The sequence below is a fragment of the Marmota monax genome, unplaced genomic scaffold (genome assembly GCF_021218885.2).
Source record: "Marmota monax isolate L192 unplaced genomic scaffold, Marmota_monax_Labrador192_F-V1.1 WCK01_AAM20220418_F8-fsc00481, whole genome shotgun sequence".
Taxonomy (NCBI): Eukaryota; Metazoa; Chordata; class Mammalia; order Rodentia; family Sciuridae; genus Marmota; species Marmota monax.
Window position 1 is genome coordinate 357,634 of NW_026693474.1, and position 24,635 is coordinate 382,268.

A 24,635-nucleotide genomic window follows, 5' to 3' on the forward strand; every position below is an offset into this window, starting at 1 on the left:
TCCCCCAGGAATGAGGGTGTGGCTACAGAGAAAAAAAAATCCCTCTCTCTCCAGTATCTTCCTGACCTAGAGCAGGTTGTCCCTCAAAGCACAATACCATTCTTGGGTATTTGCTTTGTTGTGTTTTTCAAGGGTATTTGATAAGGATTAGGAGCTGTGACCCACTTAAACTTTAAATATCTAATCCAGGACTTGTTGCACTGAAGTCCAAAGGTGCAGCCTCTCCAAAGAACTAGTTTAGATTGTGCTTGAAGCTGTTCCCTTTGCTGACATGTTGGGTTAGTGAGCCTGAGAACCAGACCTACTGAGCCTAAAAGAAGGGACTTGGGTGAAACCATTGGACTTGGCAAGACTTACTGGTTAATTATAGCTTCCCCCCATGTTTCCTCTCTGGGAAGGAAAATAATAGTGTCCATTTATTTACTTTCTCTCCTGTTATCTCTTGACCCTCTCTTTTATGCCAGACAGTACTCTAGGGCCAGGTGGTGACTAGGTGACAGGTATGATTAACAGTGAAAAATTAACAGTATGAGATGAAAGTATTTGCAAGGCCATCTATGTGTTAGGTGCCAGGCTGGAGCACCCATTATAGTTAAAAAAAAAAAGCTGTCCCAGCTCTTAAGAAGTCCAGTGAGGAAGATGAATTTAATCAGATAATTGCCTAAATAAAGATATTATCACTAATAATGGACAGTTCTGCACAGAAAAGGTCAAGGTGCCCTGAAAGTGCAGAGAGAGGAATGGGCCTAGATGTGGGGACAGAGAAGGACCAAGCACATCAGATAACTCAGATGGTGTATTGTCTATTGAGTATAGAAACAACTAATGGCAGTAGGTAGGTAGCATATTTTTGAGTTTCCATGAGCTGCACTGGGACACCCATACCCTCACCCAATTGTCCTGAGGATGATCACAAGCAAGAAAATCTCAGGGAGAGTTTGTGTCCACAGAGAGGTCGGGGATTCCACCAGGTGATTGGCACATGGAGGCTTAGGCCTTGACCTGTGGGTCTGCAATAGATGTGGTTAAATATCCTTTTTACTATAGGGCAATCATCTCAGTTGCCTCATTGAGTGAAGGTATAAACAATGTCATCCTCACATGTCATTTTCTGACTTTTACTGGTGCATAGTGGTCGTGCCATCGTATTCAGAAATCTGCATAGAAAGATGTACCCATGTTCCCTTCTGCAGTTTCATGCCTTCAGATGCTCACAAGCAATGGCTTTGTTAAGATAATTTCTCAAAGAAGCACTCAGCACCTGCCAATATGGTACAACCTAGAGCAAATGCCTTCAGCAGAGAGCTTCCATACCTTCATTTGAAAAATGTGACTATTTTATCTCTTTTATGCCCAGCATTTATGTAGGCACCCAATAAAAGCCAACAAAAGCATCAGAAATGGCCCCACCCTCAAAAAGTTTATAAGGCCATTCAAAAGGAATTTTCACTCATTTATTCAACAAGTACTGAGAACCTACAAAGTACCAGACATAGAACCAGGATTTGGAGGCCATGCTCATAGTTGCAGCTAAACAAAATCCCTGCTTCATGGTGCTGCTAGTCTAGAGTAGGGAAAGAGAGACTTGAACCATTGATGCACGTGGCAATATTAAGTGTCTTACCTGCTTGGCTGATCCAAGGCCTATTGGAGGTTGTGACATTTAAACAGAGCCCTAAGTGTGTCGAGAGCATTCTGGATAGAAAGAACACTTGGATGGTTCTGAGGCTCCACAGCAATTGGCTCATTTAAGGAATAAGAAGCAGCAAACATGGCTAAATATGAGCAAGGGGACAAGTGGTCCATTGGCCAGTAGGTACAGTGTGGATTTTATTTTGAATGAAAGAAGCTTTCCACAGGCAAATGTGTTTTCCTTCAGCCAGAACCTACCTGTCCATCTGGGGGAGATTCTGTAGACCAGTGAAATTTTGAAAGGGACAGATTTGGGATATTTAGCACTCAGAACTGCAAATAAACAGACATCTGGGAAGAGAAGTTATCAATGTTAGCCTATTTCTGGGTAAGAAAGAACAATGTCTCCTGTCCCAGTGGCTTTCCTGGGCCTAAAAGGATGAAAGTAAAATGAGAATCAACCACAGGATGGGCTCATGCTTGTAGCTCTGCATCTTTTCCCTACTTTCTGGATTCAACACCCCACATTTCCTCCAGGAAATTATGGCTTCCCTGTTTTAGGGAATATGGTTTGGCTCTTGCTACTCAGAAGTGTTTTTCACCTCCTGCCCCCACACTGAAGTGATTGGCTCAGGGATGGGCCCAGAACTCAATCAGAAGCGATGGGAAACCCAAGAAGAGATTGCCAACAGCCTGATTGCAAAATACACTTTCTGTCTTTCCCTGGAAGCCTCCAGAATGAGGATGTGAAGTTTAGAATCACTGCAGCTATTTGGGACCAAGGGGAAGATTCCAGAACTGTTAGGGGGTGTGGGGAAGCACAGTGTGACTCCTAAGGATAAAGCCAATCACACAGAAGACAGGGAAAAAGAGAACTCAAAGTCCTTGTCATTGTACTGAGGCCCAGGATCAAACATCACCTGCAGCCTGACCAGTCCTGGATATTTTAGTAGCCTTGGCCAGTTCAATGTTTTTTGTTATAAAAACCAGTTTCAGTTGAGTATTCATGTCTTGCAACATAAAGAGCCCATGTGACAAAATTTGCAGTAGGTGCCTGACAGTGCAGAGGGCTTCCTGTGCATCCTTGATCCCTGGGAGGAAGTAAACCTTTGCTGGAGCCACTGTGAATCCCCCCAAAGAGCTGAAGAATTCCTTTCTTCCTTCCCTCCCTTCCTGCCTCCTGCCCACCTCCCTTCCTTCCTTCCTTCCTTCCTCCCTCCCTCCCCCTTCCTCCCTCCCTCTACTCCCTCTCTCTCTCCCTCCCCTCCATTCCCTCCCTCCCTTTCTTCCCTCCTCTCCCTCTCTCCCTCCCCGATGTGCTACAAGTCTTTGCCTAGAAACTAGAGGGGGCAACTCAAGTGTCTTCAGATGCCCTGCAGGTGGTGTATTGAGGAAAGCAGGCTGGTGTGAGACAGTGGGGAATGGTGGAGGCTGTTACCACTGGAGCACCTGCCTGGGGAGGTGCTGCACTAGCTCTCACCAGCGATTGTTGGACAGGAATAGGGTGTGGTGTTAAAAACTCAAGGCGGTCCAAGGAGAAACCCAACTGTGGGCTGCGATGGGAGGAACAGGTAGGTACGATCTGATCTAGAAGGCTGGTTTATATGTTCCCACTGGATTTTTAGAGAGATAGCATTGGCAGCAGGGTGGAAAATGAGTGAGAGGAGGGCAGTAGCCATGGGCAGTCAGCCATGGCTCCCAAAAGCTTGTAGAGAAGGCTTGGTGGTAGCCCTGGACCCTGATTTCTACAGTATCATCATTTGTGTGGGTAGGAGAGTGGCCCCCTGGACATCAGAAAAAGAGCTCAGGGTGGAGAGAATTGATTGTTACTTTTCCCTTCATTCCCAAAGCCACCCCTCCCCTTCTGTCCTGCCCTATCCTAGACTGGAAAGACCATAGGTTAGTAAGGTCAGTCACTGGATGGATGCGGCCAGAAGGGATCCCAGAGGACCATGGAGGGAGGCCACAGTGCCCTATCATTTCCAGCTGGGTCACCACAGTAGTACAGTTGGGCCATGCAGGTTGCTTGAAGTGATATAAAGGAGGCCTTAGGTCTGGCCTGCATCCATGTCACATGAGGCCCTGTGCCTGGGGTCTCCCCATGACAGGACAGAGCCCACAGGCCCCAAAGGGCTCTTCCTCCCTGCTCCTTTCTCACTAGCCACAGAATGTTGTTGGATGCTGCAGAGACCTGAACCAGGCACAGGGACCTCTGCCCTTACAAACAAACCACCCAAGTCCCTGAGACAGCAGAGGAATGGCCTACCACTGAGAGCTCTGTGCCAGGACTGACATTGGAGGAGGAGGCTTCAGAGCCCAGAGCTCAAAGGATGCACTTTATGTGTTCTGTTCAATGTGGAGAATGGCATCCAGGGCAGTGGTCCTGCAGCTGCCCCTACATGCAGCGGGATTTCTATCTCTCCTGCTCAGCTACAACACAACCCCAATCTCATTGACCTGCCTGGTTGTCAGGCCCAGTTTCTGAGGTCCAGCTCTCCCCTAGATGTGCCTAGATCTTACTGCTGAGGGCCTAAGCCAAGGCATCCAACCTTCCAGTCTCCAAGAAAAGTAGAAGGAGCTTCCCCCATATAAGGGAAGCTTCCATACAGATACCCACCCCATCATACTATCCCTGGGCCCCTGGGCCCCTGGGGGCTGGCCCTGCCCAATGAGCCTCCAGCAGCTAATGAACAGCTGGGAATACAAAAAAAAAAAAAAAAAAAAAAATCCTTGGAGAAGGACAGAGCTAGCTTATTTATATATTGCTTTGTTTTTAGGAGTAGTAAAGGGAGCTGTCTTTGGGGGCCTTTTGTTCCCGTTGCTTTTCAAAGCAGCTAGGAGGGAGGAAGGAAGATGGGGCTCTACAAGTCAGTCCCACTCAGCCAGTGTTCACTCATGGCCCCTGGTACAGCATGCCAAGGAGTGTAGGACCCAGCACAGACTGCCTCCCTGAGATGAGCAGGGAGATCCCAGCTTCTGTAGGAATCACATCAATAGCAGGTGGGGCCCACCAGGCACCTGAGGAGATCTTACCTTTTCCATTCAGTCAGTCTCAATTTTGAGAGGTAGGCAGTATATTTCCCATTTAACTAATAAGAAAGCAAAGCTCAGAGAAGCGAAGCAATTTGCTGAAGGCCATGCTGCTGAGGAGCATGCTCACAGTGGAGATTCAAACCAGGGCTCTCTGGCTGTACAGATAAGCTACTGCTGTAGACCACCAGCCAGGAGGAAGAATGTTCTGGAGATGGTCCCAGAGATTGCTGGTTTCGATTCAGGGAACCTGCAGGGGATGCCTGTCCTCTGTCCAGCACCATGCTCACCCAGTCCAGGGGCCCCTAAGGCCAGTCTTCCACCTCACCATATCAAAGACATTCTAAAACATTGGGAAATGGCCATGATTTTTTTTTTACAAAGAATTAAAAGCTAATAAACAAGGTGTAGGCATAATAGCAAGAACATCTATGTTCCACCATCAAGCTGAAGAGTTAAATGTTTCTCCACCCATTGTTTACCTCATGCACTAACCATCCCCTCCTGGGTTTGCCAGGGCCTTCTCAGTATGTGTTCTTACTATCCATATGCTTGTCTCTGTGCCTCTACTACATTAGTGTGCTTTCCTGAACAATAGTGTTATTTGCATTGTCTTTTTCTTTTTCTTTTTCTTTTTTTTTTTTTTTGTGGTGCTGGGAATTGAACCCAGGGCCTTGTGCATAAGAGGAAAGAACTCTATGAGCCATATTCCCAGGTACATTTTCAGTATTTTTATATCAATGATGTGTTGTATGTGTCCATATGCATCTTGCCTTTTAGAAACAGCTTTATTGAGATATAATTTATATACTCTTCAAGTCTCCTACTTAAAACATAAAATCCAATGGCTTCCAGAATATTCCAGAATATTTAAAATTGTACATTTATCACCCTCATCAGTTTAGGACATTTTCATCACCCACCCGCAAAGAGCACTTCCATCCTTCAGTCAGCCACATTTCCTCTAGACATTGACAACCACTCATCTCCTTTCTCTCTCTAGGTTGGCCTATCCTTGCCATCCCAACTAAGGAATTCCAGCTGTGGAATTCATTTATAAATTAAACCATTGACCTTTGGTATCTAACTTCTTTCACTGAGCACAATGTTTTCAAGTTTCATCCACATGGTAGCAAGAATCCTTTCTTCATTTTTGACAAATAATATTCCATTGTACTGGTATACAACCTGCTTATGAATTGGTTTATCAGTTGATGGACATTTGGGTGATTCCCACTTTTTGACTAATATGCAAAATTCTGCTAGGAACATTCACATCCAAATTTTTGTGTGGACACATATTTTCATTTATCTTCTATATGATTATTAAAAATTAATAATCACTGCTTTTAGGAAAACATGTTGGACCTGAAAAACAGTTGACATTATCAGAATCAAAATACTTTCCTCCCATTGAATTGCATAGCTAGACTATAAGGAACTAAAGTATAACATTGTAAAGTATGTTTACATTAAGCATACCACCAAAACAACCAAAAAGCTTTATTGACTTTTGGGAAATACAGAAAAATGGACACAGTATAGTTTAAAAAATTATTAGTACACTAAAAACATGATACTGACATAAATCCTCCAAGACTTATCTGGAACTTTGACACTAGCCTGTCATCCCAGATACTTGGGAGGCTAAGGAATGAGGATCACAAATTTGAAACCTACCTGGGTAATTTAGCAATACTTTGTCTCAAAATACACTTTATAAGAGGGCTGGGTATATATGGTAGTTCAGTGCTTGCCTAGAATGCGTAAGGCCTAAGGTCCAATCAAAAAATTCTCAAGCTGATATATCTTATCACAGACAACCATGGAAGGAGTAGAATAGGACAGAGGCCATTATGTCAACTTCCAAAAAACTTATTAAACTATACCTGTACTTTGTTCATCTCACAATATTAACATGTCTAAACACTGCTTTCACTAATTCAGAAAAGATAAGCTTTTAAATATTATAAAAAGTATATGTTGGGGCTGAGGTGGTGGTTTAGTGGTATAACACTCACCTAGCATCTGTGAGGCACTGGGTTCAATCCTCAGCATCAAATAAAAATGAATAAATAAAATAAAGGTATTGTGTCCAACTACAACTATTAAAAAAAGTATATGTACTTTTCTAATGAATCCACCAAATACTATATATGTACACTCAACTCTGCTCTAAAAGCTACCTTCTAATCACATGCAGGCACCAACATTAGGATAAAATATTATCATGGAACTTTCATGAGAAATAACCCTACTACTAATAAACACACAATCTCAAAGAAGAAATTCAAATTTCTGACACCAAAGCACATTGGTACATTTATTAAATGATACTTTGAACAGAAGTGAAGAATAATAGAATTCTCCAACAATAATTCCTGATATCAATGAAGTTTGATGCTTATCAGAAAGTATGTCCTCTTACTTGTAAGCAATAAATAATTAACTTTCTGATGAATGCAGATTTTAATAAGATATAAGGATATGCTTTCCAAATTTGAAAATTAGAAAAAAATCATTTTAAGATTATTTAGAAGATGTATTTAAATTACAAAATGCAGCTAATGACTTATCTCTTGCATATTATAATAGTTTGAGTCCTGAGAAAATTTAATCTATAGTGGTTTAAGTATTATACTATTTGAAATGAAAAATATCATGGGGCTGGGGATGTGGCTCAAGCAGTAGCACGCTCGCCTGGCATGCGTGCGGCCCGGGTTCGATCCTCAGCACCACATACAAACAAAGATGTTGTGTCCGCCGAAAACTAGAAAATAAATATTAAAAAATTAAAAAAAAAAAAGAAATGAAAAATATCATTATCCTAGGTAGAAAAGTTGGTGGAATGAGATGCATTTCATTAACCTAGTTACATGTATGATTGCATGAATGACATGACCATACTTTGTGTACAACCATAGAAGTGAAAAAGTATGCTTCATTTGTATACAATGAATTGAAGAGCAATCTGCTGTCATGTATTACTGATTAGAACAAGTAATTGTTGTTCAATTTTTTCAAAACTTGAAAAAATAAAAATAAGAAACAACCATCATCCTGACTCTATCTTCTAAAACTGATTTGAAAATTTTGCTAAGAATAATTTTATCCAAATATGGAAGATATATTTTGGATTATGAGCATATTTATAACTACATGATCTTTTTAACTATATCTGTGGATACCTCTGATGCTTGAGTCCTTTCAAAGCCATCTTCTGTGTGGGTGTATGGTGGTAAGATTCAACCCAGGACCTCCCACATGTTAGGCAAGTGCTTTGCCATGAGCTGCATGCCTAGCCCAGCCCTCAAATATGTTTTAATAAGCACAATTTAATTAAAATAAGTCAATAGTACCAAAAGAATTATTTTTTAAAAAAACTCTTTCAATCAAAAATAAAGTAAATTAAAAATATGTTTTAAAAATGTTGTTGATGAACAACAGCAGAAGTTCACAGTATTCTGTTGAAACCTAGAAAGAGAAGAAAATAAATGTTGAACTAGAATCCTGTAGGACATGGTGGATTTCTGAGTAAATACAGACATTGAAAAATAACTCTAAAATAAGGAAACTATAAACTGACCAATTAGCATAGAAAACCTGGACTGATGATAAGAGATTTCCCACTGAAAAAGACCACAGGATTATCAGGGATCAGAGCTGAGTTTTACCTAACCTTTGACAAATTCTGATATGATTTTTTGTAAAATATATGTATTTTAGCTGTTGATGAACTTTTATTTTATGTATTTGTTTATTGCAATGCTGAGAATTGAACCCAGTACCTCACACAGGCTAGGCAAGCACTCCACCACTGAGTCACAAACTCAGCTGATTTTATTTTAGTGTCTGTGATCAACCAAGTGGCTTGAAGCCTGAGGAAGGAGAATCAGGAATTCCAAGCCAGCCTCATAAAACTTGCAAGACCTTGTCTCAAAATTTTAAAGATAAATAAATAAATAAGTAAAAATCACTGAGTCAGGGGCTCAGTGGATAAGCACCCCTGGGTTTGATCACTGGTACAGAAATAAATAAATAAATAAATAAATATTTAAAATGAGAAAGAGGGGATTTTCTTAAATTTGGTTTAAGGCATAAGAAAGCCTGAGATACTTCATCCAATGCAGGATAGATGTTCATAAAATAGGGATTATGTTGTGTACCACTGCAAAAACTGCCAATTAGCACATTGAGGCAACACAGCCTGCAGCTGCTCCACCTGGCCCAGCAGGGGTGGTGCCTGGGGCAGGGTGGGACCTGGAGAGAAGGCAGAGTCAGGAAGACTGTGGGCCTGGAGGAGAGGTGGGCCTGGGAAGGGGCTTTATAGACATACATGAAGGTGGAATTTACTGGGGTCTATTCATATATGTACATACATCATTTGGTCAGTCTTGTCCCTCAGTTCCTCCCTTTTCCATCCCTCCTCACTCCTTTGTAATTATACTGTATCCTATTTTGCCAAGGACATGGTATGAATGGTACTGTCACTGATTTACTGGCCAACAATGAAAATGTTATAAAATCAAAGACTTGAAGCAATAAGTACAACTGCCATGGGAGTCTCCCTGAGGATCGTCTTTATTCTGCCATGAGTTCACATGCTTCTATTGGATAATTGTTTTTAACATTTATTTTTTAGTTGTAGATGGACACACAATATTTTTATTTTATTTTTATGTTGTGCTGAGGATCAAACCCAGTGCCTCACACATGCTAGGTGAGCACTATACCACTGAGCCACAAACCCAGCCCTAGTAGGTAATTCTTCAGATTCCATGTGTCATAGATGACTGTGAGTACCAGGGCAAATAATATAGACTAACTCTACTTGTAAATTTGAAATTTTCAACAAACAAATGTGTATATAAATTCACATCAGTAAGACTAAATCCATAATGAAATAAGGCCAAGATTAAAATACATCTTTCTGCATAGTCACATTTGCTATTTTGCAGTGAAAAAAAAAAGTTTGCTATCTATCAGTCATATAAAAGCTATTATATTTAGCTTTCTCTTTTATTCAGTTAATGATACCTAGTATGAATAATTGTGATAAGCCCTTGAATTAAGCGATATATACAAAAATTCTTATTTACTTACAGGAAAGTACAGAAGCATTATAATAAACATCAAAATAATGTGATCTCACTTTTTATTAGATTTATATTCCTATAAATTGGATGTATATCCTTATATCTTACATAAATTTTATAAAGTCTATTTATAATACTAGTTCCTTTATAAAATATCCAAACCAGACATGATTGTCACCAAAACAAAAATGTAGTTACTCCAGTGATGTACAGAAGAACAAAGAGAATTATTCAAATACTGAGATTTGAAGAAAACTGTATTATTTATAAAACTCTAGAAATCCTTCAAAGGGTGCTGGAAGCCAAGACAATATGTTCTGGCAAGTGTGATGTCTGCCTGTCTGTGTTTCTGGTTATTATAAGTTCTGCATTTTTATTTTTCTGCTTTGAGAGCAAACACATAGCCAAATATTCCCAATAACCCATCATGTACAAGTTTAGGAAGTATTTTCCAGCAATCAACTGTAACCTAATAACAGTCAAAGGACAGATATAATAGCAAAAATAAAGTCAACATTTAGAATTGGATACAAACATAATCTTTAGTGATAAGAATCCCTTAATTTGACACTTTAAAAATAATAATAACCTGTCATAAGGGGGCAAAATTGTGACTTATGCAGTCGAGGGAGACATAAAGAATGTTCACATGCTTCTGCCCCTTTCAATGCTTTATTTATTCAAATTACTCAATATAATTTCACTCTATAGGTTCTTAATCAAGAAAACAGCAATCCTTATTGCTAGGCACTGCAATAGACATAATCAATTCACAGCAAACAATTCTAGATTAATTAATTCACAGGAAACAATTGTAGATTAATTCTAAGAACTGCAAAACACGATTAATCATGACAGACTAGTGACAGACATTCCCTCTGCATGCTAATTTAAAAGTCTCAAGCCTTAGGCTTTATGTCTAGCATATGCATACTCACTCAAACCACAGTGATGAGGTCCGGAACCAAGACAGGCTTTTCCTGGCATGGAGTGGATGACCAGTTGAGGAGAGGATCATAGGAAGAAGTTAAGGCTCTCACCAAGGTCCAGACAAGGCTGTAGAGTTTGAGAGTGATGAAGATCACATGGAGAATCAGGAGAATGATGACAAGTGATGGAAGTCCAGGTCCTCATCAGGCTCTCCAGCTCAAGTGCATCCTTGTTTCGATTGGCTGAATCCCTGTTCATTAGTTCTATTTTTTACACTAAATTTTGAGGCTTTTTGATAACCCCCCCGCCCCAGCAATCCTTATCAGCTACCACTGGATTTCTGGATTTCTCCTTGATATCACTTATCCTGGGGACAGAAATATCTGGTCTGCTGGTCTCCACCCTTATCTTCTCACTTTTCCCTCTTATCAGGAGGGGACAGCCTGCCAGAGGCTTCAATCTGCTTATCTAGGTGAGAGGAAGTAATTTTTCTGAGGCCATACTGGAGGGATCTGTGGGTGTGCCTGATGAGACTGAAGGTTTCACAATGGAGTTTTTGAAGATGGAGTTGCTTAGGCTAAGACCTAAGGCCATCCTCACCATCCAACCACTTGATTCACAGTGCCCATGCTGGGGGGTGGGGGAGTGTCTGAGCTGGGTGCTGTGAATCAATGCAGAGGAATCACCCATTTCACTCGCCAAAGGCTGAACTCCAAGTATGTCATTGTGGTTTCTTGTATTGTTCTATAACCACCAATAGTGACCATAGTCCAATTACATCTGGTTAAGACCAAAGTGGTCGAAATGTACCCAGGGATTGAAATTATAATATAATCAAAGTCAGGTGATATGATAGAGTTGAGTTTTTCTTACATGTAAGTCCCAATTGGCTAATTCTGTTATATTGTCCCAGTTGATCCTAATAGTCACTATAAGGCTTTCAAATGCTCTGAGATATATTGAATCTAAATATTGACTAAAATACCAGAATGAGGGTGGTTCCTCTGGTTGTACGTACATAGGCATTGCAATTCCAACTTTCTTCTTTCTATGTTCATAAAAATACAAACTTCTATCTTGAAAAACAGAGTCTGGATTTTCCTAAATCCACCCTGGTTCTACCCAATCCTTTAGATCAAAATCCTTATGAAGCTCTCTGAGATTTGGGTCAATGTATTACATAGGTTTGCACATGCAAATATTTTGGAGTAAGGAAAAGAATCCTTAAAGGATTAGATTCTAATCTTATTTTTTTCTGGTTTGTTCCCATATTATGTCCTTTTTAAACTTGTCTGTAAGATGTGGAAATTTACCTGGGTATGGTGATAAGGGCTTTGGTCCTGCTATTAAGTTCAGTATTGCCACCTGTTTAGGTATTATGTCTTATTGTATTTCTTCTGGATAATATGCTTTATTCATAAAAAGTACATATCTGAAAGAGTTGAACTTTGGAATCTTGTATCTAATGAGAAGGGATGAGTCTATGTTATTAGTTGGATTAGGGAGCAGCAGGACTCAATTGTGTGTAAGATTATAAAGAAATAAGGCTCAATCTTAAACTTTTGTGGAGCAATGTCAGCAGTGGCAAATCTATTGTTCTAATGGCACTACATTATCTATATTTCCTATATTCTGACAGGTTCTATATTATAGTGGGAGTCAAGAGAAATTGAAATGAATAGATGCGTTACTTGACTTTTAAAAGCATCCCAAATGGGTGGCAGTTTATTTGGGTATATCCATCCCTCAGCATAAACTTTGTGTAAAATCCAAGGACCTAGCCACAAACATAGCTCTGAAGTACACACCAAAGAAACTACAGTGTTGTATATGAGATACAGTGACATGATTTTTCTTTACAATTTCATTAAAACATCTGTCAAATTCTGATATATGGTCTCGTTTTTTTATTGTTTCCAGCTTCTCTTAAATCCTAAATATCTTAATTTTCTAGTGAGTCTGTTAGGAATTATCTGCCACAGCAGCTCAACTAAGGTGTGTCTATATAGTACTTCAAATCTGGTAGCACACAGCAAAGTCTTAACCCTAAATTTAAGATTACTTACAACAATTTTGCAAGAATCATTAGGTTGTTACAGTCAATATATGTCAAAATGTTAGCATCAAGCAGAAGGCAGAAGCAATTTTCAGTCAATGTCATAAAATGGTATTCTAAATTCCACAGTCTGTTTCTCAGGAAGTCCAGATAGGTGTTAACACAGATAAGTGAGTCCAATGGTATCCAAGTGAGCTGTAAAGTGCAGGTAATATTCATATATGTTACATCCAATTATCCATAATCAGAGGTGACTGTAGAGTGGTCACATAGCTACCTAATATTACCTACCTGTGTTTTAAGTTCTTAGTGTCTGGTTTTAATTTCTTTATTCCATTTAGCATGCATTCTGAAATTTTTAAGTCTACCATGAATATGCATATTAGCAGTGCATAGTGGAGAATTTCTTTTATGTCTTGGAATCACTTTGGAATGTGCCAACATACAGTGTCAACTCTATCATATCACCTGCTTTTGATTATATTATCTTCCCAAGAGCATCATCATCTATTGACTACATTATGTTTGTATGATAAAGAATCTGTTTTCATTACGTGTACTATTGGTGAGACAATATGATTTGTGTTATTAAGGTGTGCTATAGCCAATGTTATTTGGACATCCTGTATTTGTAGTTGTTTTATATTATATTAAATCTGGTTTTGAAGTTGCTTGATACATTCCTATTGTATGTTTGTTTATCCTCATCTTCATCAAATACCATATTAGTTTGTAATGTGTGTTTCATCTGTATCTGTTGATTTGAGAATGCTGTTATATATTTACCTGATTTAGTGTGTAATGTCAACTTCCACATGCTTCATGGGTTGTTTTACATTCACCAAAACATATATTGGTGTCAGGATATTCAGAGTCATAATAATAATAATAATCTTCACTATGGGAGGTGCTGTCAGATGTGTCTTGTGTAGTTGTCATTGTTTGTGTTGTAGGGCATATTCGTTTACATGGATAAGTTATGCTAAAGGTATTAGGTGAAAAGACTGCAAAAAGATTATTTCCCAATGGTATTACTTCTTCCTGTGGGTCAGTTATAGTGACCTTAGATGTATGTAACTCATGATGGTTTATATGTCCTAAGTATAGATAAGTCAATGAGCCAATTGGTATCACTGACTCTTCTGGTAAAATTGTTCCATTTAGGATAATGTCTGATCTTAGTGGTTTTACGTGTTTATTTTGTTCATTCTCTTATCCATTTTCTGTATAAAAGCATCATAATATTTCCTTTGGGCTGTTAGTGTCTGAACTATAGTTTGCCTCTGTAGTTCAGCTTGATGTATGAAATCTGTGATTGTACATAAAGATTTAGAAATTATTTTTAGTCCATTAATTTCTTTGTCTCTAATGTGTTCCAGGGCTGCAATTCTAACATCCAAGTCCTCTCTGTAGGTTTTGCACTAACAATTTCTCCTAATTCTAGTCCAGCTGTAGCTATCCATTCTAAAATCTCCTTTGTTCTCCTAATGTGTTGCCTCTGTATTGTTGGAATGTGCCATTTGTTTTCTGAGGGCATTTTCTGTATAGCTCCTTAGCATATATTGCTGTGTCAATAATTAATGTTATCCTCTGAATTATGGGATTTATAATTATTTGTAGAGGAATTTGTATATTTGGCATTACATAAGGTGCTCTGGTGATTGTGGTTAGTCTTGGACTTTCTCTATATAATTTGACTTCTGATGGGTAATGTGCTGTAAATAGTTTATGTGTGGCATTAATACTTTCCCTATCAATTATACATGGTTGGAGATGGTCCTTGATGTACCATCTTTCAAAGGACATGGGTTAATACAAATAAATACATGTTCCTGTTTCTGCCATAATCTTTTGGTAATTAAAGATCTGTTAAATAGAGGTGTATGAGCCACAACATCAAATTGACTTAATTCCGAGGGCTTGTTCCATTGGGGTAGCATATAGAAATGGTATGGCATATTAGTATGATCTATTGTATATTGTGATACTCTATCAAAATTTACACCTGCTGTTTTCCACCATGATTAAGGCCTTTTATCTTCTACTTTTATCTTATACCTGGGGTAGAAGTAGGTGTATTCATTTTTATGTTTACCCCATTGTAGTGATTCCATCAGTATGTCTGCTGTTACATAACCATCTATCCACACAGCTCCACTATGTTAAGTTTATGGTCTGATCCTTCATCTGGGTATGGTATTATGCATGTTTGATTGTTTTATATCTAAAGGAATTTCAAAGTCTAATGTGTTGTCCATGTGAATTGCAGGTATTTGGTTACACATAAAGAATACAGATAATCTGGATGTGCGTTTGTTGTCATCTATACTATGTGTTGTATCTATAAGTCATTTTACTTTCATTAGTCCTTGTAGAGACATGCCCAACATTTTGTTATGTTTGTTTTTTTGTTTGGGGATCATATTGTGGGCTATATGGTGTTATGAATGATGCATTAGAAAGTGCTGTATAGTCAAAGAATGCCACTAGACTCTTTTCTAAAAGAATGCAATGTGTCTTAGGTGAGTCCCAATGTGTAACATTGTGTGTCCATGTGTGTGTCCAGTTCGATGAAACATTATACGTTAAGTGTTTTCCTGTTGGATACTTTATTAAGTTGAGTTTTATACATGCTGATTCTAGTGTATAGTTTTTCTTCTTCTTTTTGCAAAGATATGATTTATTAGCATAATGAGTGAAATTATTAAAATGTGTCAAGGTGGTATCTTGTGCTATTTTTCTTGAGAAATTATATTTGGTGTCAATAGTTTCAAGCACATCTCCAAAGTTGTGTTTTTATGTTCCTATACATAGTTAATTTTTTATGATTGTAGTTTAAGCAAGAATATTCTAATAATGCTTGTGAGGTTCCTCTTGTATAAGGCTGTCCACCAGGGGTACCTGAGGGTAGAAACTGTGCAGTGTACCTGCCAATGAACATTGTCTTGAAACAGAGGTAATTCCAATGTAGGAATCCCTATTTTGGAAATGGCCTAATTTGTTTCACCATTTTATAAGGCTGAGGTGTGTGGAATCTGTAATAATTATAGGAAATTTATGTTTGTGCACCTAATGGTAATATGACTGACCATGTCTCAGCTTTTGGAAATGAGTCATAATCTATCTTAAAATCTGATGTTACATGTAGTAAGTCAAATTTACCATAGTACGGGAGGTTAGGAAAATCTGTGACACACCATACTGTGGTGTTTTCATTATAATTCCCTGAAATGTTCACGTCAATCAGGACATGTGGACATAAATGATGAATAATTGTAATGAGGAAAATTTGCCTCAGGATAATATGGTTTGATTATGTAATTGGTATGTGTAGGAGGTTCTTGGGGATTGTTCCTATTGAGGTATGTGATTGTTAAAATGCATTGCTTATTAATGATGTCTATGCATGAGGTTTGTGGAAATGTGGGTGAAAAGAAGAGTGATAGGAATTTTAATTCTGTAGCTCTTTTGTATTTTTAATTCTGTAGGCCTTTTCCCTTAGGTTCCAGGGTACCAGGCCTAAGCTCTCCTAGGATAAAAGCTGGTTCTGTCTCAGGGTCTTCTCTGTCCATTTCTTGGCCTAGTGTGTGGGCAGAAGTCTGCCTCCTTGCTGCTCCTCTCCACGTCTTCACACAAAAGACATACGACTGCCAGTAGGACTTCTTTGGTGTCTATACTGTGCTATGTGTGGCAGAAATTGGTGGTGGCCCTTGTTCCCTGGCAACAAAGAGTGCACCACCTCCATACTTCAGCAGGAGTTGGGGAATGGCAGGCTGCACATGGATGATTGTGCTCTGGGGCAGACTGGGCTCAGCTGGGTGCCAATGTGTGTTTTAGCTGCCTTGGGGTAATCCTGACCTCTGTGTAATGCTGAAAGTGGTAGGAGGTGGGCACGAGGAGGTGAGTCCCAGGCCTGAATGAACTCAGGGATACTGGGAGCTCAGGACAGGGGTCTTCACAGCGAGATGGCTTGCTATGGAATGGCAGTAGAGGGGCTGTGGGTTACTGAGAAGTCCAGGGTCATATTCACTTCCTAGGCCACAGGGTGGAGTGGGGTGGTGGCAGTAAAGTACATATTATGGTGCCCAAAAGAATTACATGTGGTAGGAGGGCTTAACATAATCTTCAATTATGTAAATACATATCAAAATTTTATTAGGATTTTATCTCACCCCAAGAGGAAATGGTATAATGCAAACTGGTTAGAATTTGAAAAAAAAAAAAAAAGAAATGCTTATAAAATGTTGGTGGATATATAAATTATTTCAGTAAGTATGAAGAATATATATATATATATATATATATATATATATATATATATATATATATATATACTCCTAGGTATATATCTTTGGGAAAAAAAGTCAGCATACAAATGAGATACCTTCATAACCATGTCTATTTTGGTACTATTCACAATAAGATACAGAATTAGCATAGGTGCCTTTCAAAAGATGAATGTAGAAAAAATAATGGCACATACACAGGATAAGCCTGTATTTTGTTATAAGGAAGACTGAAACTTCTCATTTCCAGGAAAATAGATAGAATTATATATTGCCATGTCACATAAAATTAGTCATGAAAATCTTTTTACCATACAAATTCTTTCACTTGTGAAAACTAAAGAAAAACAATGAGGAAAATAAGAAGACAGATTATTTGTGAAACATAATGGGATGAGAGAGAAAGAGAGAGAGAGAGAGAGAGAGAGAGAGAGAGAGAGAGAGAGAGACAGAGAGAATAAAGGCATCAGAAGAAGTGTGTTCAATCAAAGCCTGATATATGCAAGTATGCAAATAGAATAGTCAAACCCACTAATTATAGAATTGATGTCATTGAAGCATTAATGTAGAGATATAAATAAAATACAAATTCAATAACTTTCAGAAAAAAAATGATGTGCAAGAAATGAAACTAAAACTGGTACAAAAAACCATACTTGAATATTTTAATAGCAACGATATTGACAATGATTTCTGGGAAATGACATACATTAGTTAGTTGCACATTGTACCACAAAATACCTGAATAAAACAATTTATAAAGAAAAAGGACTCATGTACCTCAGTTTTTAGTGTTGAACTGAATGGTGACTTTCTTGCTCAGTTCTGGAGAGGGCTCTGAATTATGGCACACCCTGGCAGGACCATGTGTGCAAGAAAATGGTCACACCTTAAACCAGGAAGCAAATAGAGAGCACAGTTGGGTTACAGAATCTAATGGGCATGCCCATTGACCTACAGACCTATACTTGAACTCTTCCAAGGGTCTCACCACCATTCAGTTGCATCACTGGGAGACCAGACATTTGATACATAGGCCTGTAGAGGACTTTTGATAAGTGGTCTTTAACATGATACCAAAAGCATGAGCCACAACACAGAAATAGACAAGCAGGACTATGTCCTAACTCAAAGGTCCTGCTTAGCAAAGAATATAAGAGTGAAAAGTCAGCAGAGTGGGAGAATAGATTCCCAAACCAGATATATGACAAGGAGTTAATATCCAAAGTACATGGTAGGCAGTGCCAACTCAAGAACAAGTAATAAATAGAAACTTAATTGAAAATAGTCAAATAATCTTAATAGATATTTTCCCCAAAAAGCATAGAAATGGAAAAATTGTATGAAAAGATGTTCAGTGTTATGCATCATCATGATAATGATAACTAGTCAAAACATTAATGACATTAAGTAAAGCCTGGTAAAAAGGCTATCATTGTAAAACATGTGATCCAGGCTTTGGGGAAGTTTGGACACTTCTTTATTGGACTTTTAATTTTGGCCAGGCAGGTATTTACATATTTATGTCATATACATTTGTTAAGAGGATAGATCTCATTAAAATATTTTTACCATAATGAAAAATTACAATCAATAATGTAAAGTTAAGGGTATATCCTCAGGTGATAGATCAGATTGTGATTGTTGCACAGTTTTGAATATTTATAAAAAAAATATTTTTTAGATTGTCTAAATATTTGGATGTGTAAATTTCAACTCAAAAATCTGTTTTAAAATAACTGATTAAACATTTTTCTACTTCCAGTGGAAATAAAAACATGTCTGTGAAAGAACATATACATGTACAACTATTCATAACTTTTTAAATAATTTAATTGACACATGAACATCTTTTTTTAATTTACTTTTTTAGTTGTAGATAAATGCAAAAGCCTTTATTTTATTTTTTATTTTATGTGGTACTGAGGATTGCACACAGTGCCTCACATGTGCAAGGCAAGCACTCCACCCCTGAGCCACTACCCCAGTCTGACACATGTACATCTTTATTGTACAATATAATAATTTGATACATATATTGACAAAAATGGTGTAATTAGTATCTTGCCTCCTCAAATACTTATCATTTCTAATTGTTGACCACACTTAGTTTCTTCTAGTAAATTTGAATTGTATCATAAATTGTTGTAGGTATACAGTAGAACACCTGAACTAGTCACTCCTACCTGTGTTTGTGGTCATTTTAAAATTTGCCTACAACTACAGTTTTCAAATGTTTAACACTTTCTTTTTACATATTCATATAATGTCAAGCTATTTAGACATAAAGGAAGTGATGCCTGTAATTTCAGCATCTTGGGAGGCTGAGGCAGGAGGATCACTATTCAAATCAAGCCTCAGCAACTTAGCAAGGTCCTAATCAAATTTTAAAGACTTTGTCTCACAATAAAATAAAATAAAAAAATAGAGATAGGGATGTGGCTCAGTGATTAAGTGCCTCTGGGTTCCATCCCTGGTACAAATATAATTAGTTAATTAATCAATTAATTAATTAATTAAAATAAATAAACTGCTTACCCACAGAAAAACATGAATGAATATCAAAACACTATTTTGAATAAAAAGTACACATCGAAACGTATATCATGAGGGGCTGGGATTATGCCTCAGTGGTAGAGTGTTCACTTAGTACACGTGAGGAACTGGGTTAAAACCTCAGCACCACATATAGATGAAATAAATATATTGTGTCCACCTACAACTAGAAAATAAATATTTTAAAAAGTGTATATCATGACTTTTTTCAGTCTATAATGTTTCATAAGTGATTAAATTAATATGTTGATCAAAATCAAAGCAAAGTTGCATATGTTCAAGGCAGTTGGGAATTACACAAGATATTTTGTTTTTCATTAGTGAATATGACTCTCATAGTGGGAGTGTTGAATCCTGCAGAAGAGGGACAGTTAACATTTGGATTTGGTTCCAGGTAGAATGTTGGAATGTTCACCTGGTTTTATGTTGTAGCTAGTGGATCCATGGTTACTTTGCAGAGTCCTGTGGTGAACAGATGCCTTGGAGGAGCTGAAATTCACTGTGGAGATTAAATTTAGGCTAAAATATAATGAGCTTAGTGAGGTGGGGCTGGAGTTATTTTTTACAAATAACCTGAGGCCACAACTCAGTTTTAACAACCTCCATAGAAGATGTAGGTAGGCCTACCTATCAACACTTTATTGGTGAGTTTCTTATTTTCACTCAGAATTGCTCCATCAGTTAGAAATTGACTTGTAGGTAAGATGTGAAAAACAGTGTGAAGAGAAGTAAAAACCCCTGCAAAGATAAAGAAAAATGCAAACTCATCCACAAGCTGAATGCTGCTTAAAAGAGTGTGAAGGGACTGTCATTCTTAGAGAATGGCAGGATGGAGAGAGTGCTTTTTATTATTCCCAGCCTTATAAATGGTTACAGAAAAATGAAGATCACCAAGTCAATGCTCATGGAGGAATAACCTTCCCTGGTACAAGGATTAAGTGAGGAAATATTCAAATATCAAAGATGTGGTGATAGAGATGTTAAACATACTGACATTCTTTAGAGGTCAGGAAAGTCACCTTACAAGGAGGTTTTTTCAAACCTTCAAAAAAGACAAGTGCTATGCACTGAAGGTTGTGTGGGCTGTCTCTCATCCAGCAAGAAGGTTCACAGAACAGTGTAGAAGAGACTATGGCTGTGAAGTCACTAATCAAGACCTCCAGAGACCAAGCAGGAAGCAGGTCTGATTTTATTGCACAGTTACCATGTATATATACTCAGGCATTAGCTAAGCAGATTACAGGCAGCCACCAATACAATTTCTGGCCAACTATTCATGCAGTGACCAATCGAGGAGTGGGCCATGGAGCAAGAGCAGGGAATGTGACATGGATGAGCAAGAGCCTTCTCATGCCCAGGGATGTGCCTATGGGTAAGTGGTTTGCCACTCACACCTTGCACGAGGGAGTGGTTTGCCACTCAGACGCCCTCAACGTATGTCATGTATGTAGTACTCCTTGCACTTGTCCTCACAGATGGTCTCTAAGACATTACTGTGGCCTTCCTCTACTACGTTTTCTTGAGGTGTCAGGTTGTTCCCATACTTGTGGTCTCTTTCAGATGAGATAATTGTGGTCAGGTGATGCAGGGGTGCATCAACCTCGTGAACTGGAGTTTTGCTACTTTCACATGGGGTCACAGCAGCAAGTATGCTTATAAATAATTGATGCTTGAATTCTCCTTTGATTTGCATTCTTTATCAGAGAGCATTGAGTTATCATGCTCTGGCAGTAAAATCTCATCTATCTGGCAGTAAGATAAATATGGTATATTAAAGAGTTAAAAACTTTCATTCAAAATTAAATTTAATCACACTATGTTCAAGACAGCATTTTGTAATTATTAGTTGTATTAGATGTATAAATCATAATTTATGGTATATGTTCTCTCTGTGACAGAACAGCTGGTCTAATGACCTCATGGGTCTTCTTTGCCTCAGGAGGATTCAAGTTAGTTGCAACTCTGACTTGAGAACATGTTTAGCAGGAGGAAATCTTCAGTCTGTTCTTGAAGTCTGTGGAGGGTCGTTGCTACAGCTTTATTAGAAGTTTATCTTAATAATCTGGCAAAAAAGTGCTCACATTCTGGAGTGCTCCCAAGTCTGTTGCTCTTTACTTCCTCACAAAATATATCAGAAAATCTTCTTTTATAAAGGTATTTATCCTTGAGGGGTTTATTGAGTAAAAGCCATATGGTGATGTGATAATTTTTACAAATCCAGGGTCATTTTCAAGGAGAAATCCCCACATAGATGCATAGGGTACAACACATATATTATGGAACAACATACTAATATCAGGATTGTTAATTCAATGAAATGGGAACAAGCCAGTGCCACCTGAGCCATGATGGAGCCTAATATGAATGGCAAGAATATAAATATTTTGTAAATAATATGCTATTAATTTTTAAATGAATGATTTATAATTTATTTTCTCTCTATATTACAATTATAAAATGCATGATTTCATTAGTAGTTTTAGTAGCCAATGACAATATTGTTTTTCTAGAGTTGTTTTCCCAATGGTCACAACTCCGAAGTTAAAGCAACACTTTCCCCTAAGATTATATGATTGAAGAAAAGAGGGGCAACAGATGTCCTTTAAGTTTAATATTTTTTTAGGGGTCAGCCATTTCTCTATTAATATAATAGTTGAGAATATTAAGACATAACAATATGTGAATTCATTGGTGGTGGATTTCTTTTACTACACGATTACTGCAGGGGAATATTTCTGTTCAAAGGAAACTGGGGAACATCCACGTCACTTTGCCTCATTCCACTGTCTCAGCACATGATTCCTCTCACTGTTAGTGAATGGTCTCTGAAAGTTTCTCTCACATGCTCATAATGTTATTCCCAGAATTGACATGTTTAGGCCTAATGGTGTAAAAGGGCACAGCAGTTTTGAGTGCCTGCATGACAGGTGGCACAGTGATGGAAGAGGAGTGTACTTGAATGGGGAAGTTGAATGCAATTTTAGGGGAGGATACTAGAGAGAGCAACCATTTAACTGGAATTTAAACACCAATGGTGAGTTGTCAAACGACTTGAGCAGTGAGAGTCAGCACTCCCAGGAACTCCGCAGCGGCGCCTCCCGCAGGGCCACCTCCGGATGGACCCTACAGCCAAGCGCCGCCAGCTGCGCACCGCCCCGCCCTCGGCCACGATGCTCCGGCTGCTCTGCTGCTCAGCGCCGCCTTGGCCATCAGCCACGCAGCAAATCCTTGCTGTTCCAACCCATGTCAAAACCAAGGTGTATGTATGAGCACAGGATTTGACCAGTATAAGTGTGACTGTACCAGAACAGGATTCTATGGTGAAAATTGTTCAACACCTGAACTTTTGACCAGAATAAAACGACTTCTGAAGCCCACTCCAAACACAGTCCACTACATACTTACCCACTTCAAGGGGGTCTGGAACACTGTCAATAATATTCCCTTCCTGCGAAATTCAATCATGAGATATGTGCTGACTTCCAGATCACATTTGATTGACAGTCCACCAACTTACAATGTGCACTATGGCTACAAAAACTGGGAAGCCTTCTCTAACCTCTCCTACTATACCAGAGCCCTTCCTCCTGTGGCAGATGACTGCCCAACGCCCACGGGTGTGAAAGGGAAGAAGGGGCTTCCTGATTCTAAAGAGGTGTTTGAGAAAGTTCTTCTAAGAAGAAAGTTCATTCCTGACCCCCAAGGCACCAATATGATGTTTGCATTCTTTGCTCAGCACTTCACCCATCAATTTTTTAAGTCAGATCGGAATGGAGGGCCAGCTTTCACCACAGGCCTGGGCCACGGGGTGGACCTAAGTCATGTTTATGGTGAAACTCTGGATAGACAACATAAGCTGCGCCTCTTCAAGGATGGAAAGCTGAAATATCAGGTGATTGGTGGAGAGGCGTATCCTCCCACAGTCAAAGACACTCAGGTGGAGATGATCTACCCCCCTCACATCCCTGAACACCTTCAGTTTGCTGTGGGGCAGGAGGTCTTTGGTCTAGTGCCTGGTCTGATGATGTATGCCACAATCTGGCTACGGGAACATGACAGAGTGTGCGATGTGCTTAAACAGGAACATCCAGAGTGGGATGATGAGCGGTTGTTCCAGACGAGCAGACTAATATTAATAGGAGAGACCATTAAAATTGTGATTGAAGACTACGTCCAGCACTTGAGTGGCTATCACTTCAAACTCAAGTTTGACCCAGAGCTGCTTTTCAACCAACAATTCCACTACCAAAACCGTATTGCTTCTGAGTTTAACACACTTTATCACTGGCATCCCCTTCTGCCTGACACCTTTCAAATTCATGACCAGGAGTACAACTATCAACAGTTTCTCTACAACAACTCCATATTGCTGGAACATGGACTTACCCAGTTCGTTGAGTCATTCACCAAATTGCTGGCAGGGTTTCTGGTGGCAGGAATGTGCCATCTGCAGTACAAACAGTGGCCAAGGCCTCAATTGACCACAGCAGAAATATGAAATACCAGTCTTTCAACGAGTACCGCAAACGCTTCAACCTGAAGCCCTACAAATCATTTGAAGAACTTACAGGAGAAAAGGAAATGGCCGCAGAGTTGGAAGCCCTCTATGGTGCCATTGATGCCATGGAGTTCTATCCTGCCCTCCTGGTGGAAAAGCCTCGTCCTGACGCCATCTTTGGTGAGACCATGGTGGAAATTGGAGCACCATTCTCCTTGAAAGGACTTTTGGGTAATCCTATATGTTCTCCTCACTATTGGAAGCCAAGCACTTTTGGAGGAGAAGTGGGCTTTAAGATCATCAACACTGCCTCAATTCAGTCCCTCATCTGCCGTAACGTGAAGGGCTGTCCCTTCGTCTCATTCAGTGTTCAGGATCCACTGCTCACCAAGACAGTCACCATCAATGCAAGTGCTTCTCACTCCAGACTAGAAGACATCAATCCCACAGTACTACTGAAAGGGCGTGCAACAGAACTGTAGAAGTCTATTGATCATATTTATTTATTTATGGACCATACCTTTTAACTTGATTATTTAATATTTATATTA

At 38.9% G+C, this 24,635-nt stretch overlaps 1 pseudogene; it reads left to right on the forward strand.

The window, feature by feature from the left end:
• The first annotated feature begins 3,053 nt into the window (after positions 1–3,053).
• LOC124101921 (prostaglandin G/H synthase 2-like) lies at positions 3,054–24,635 on the forward strand (annotated as a pseudogene).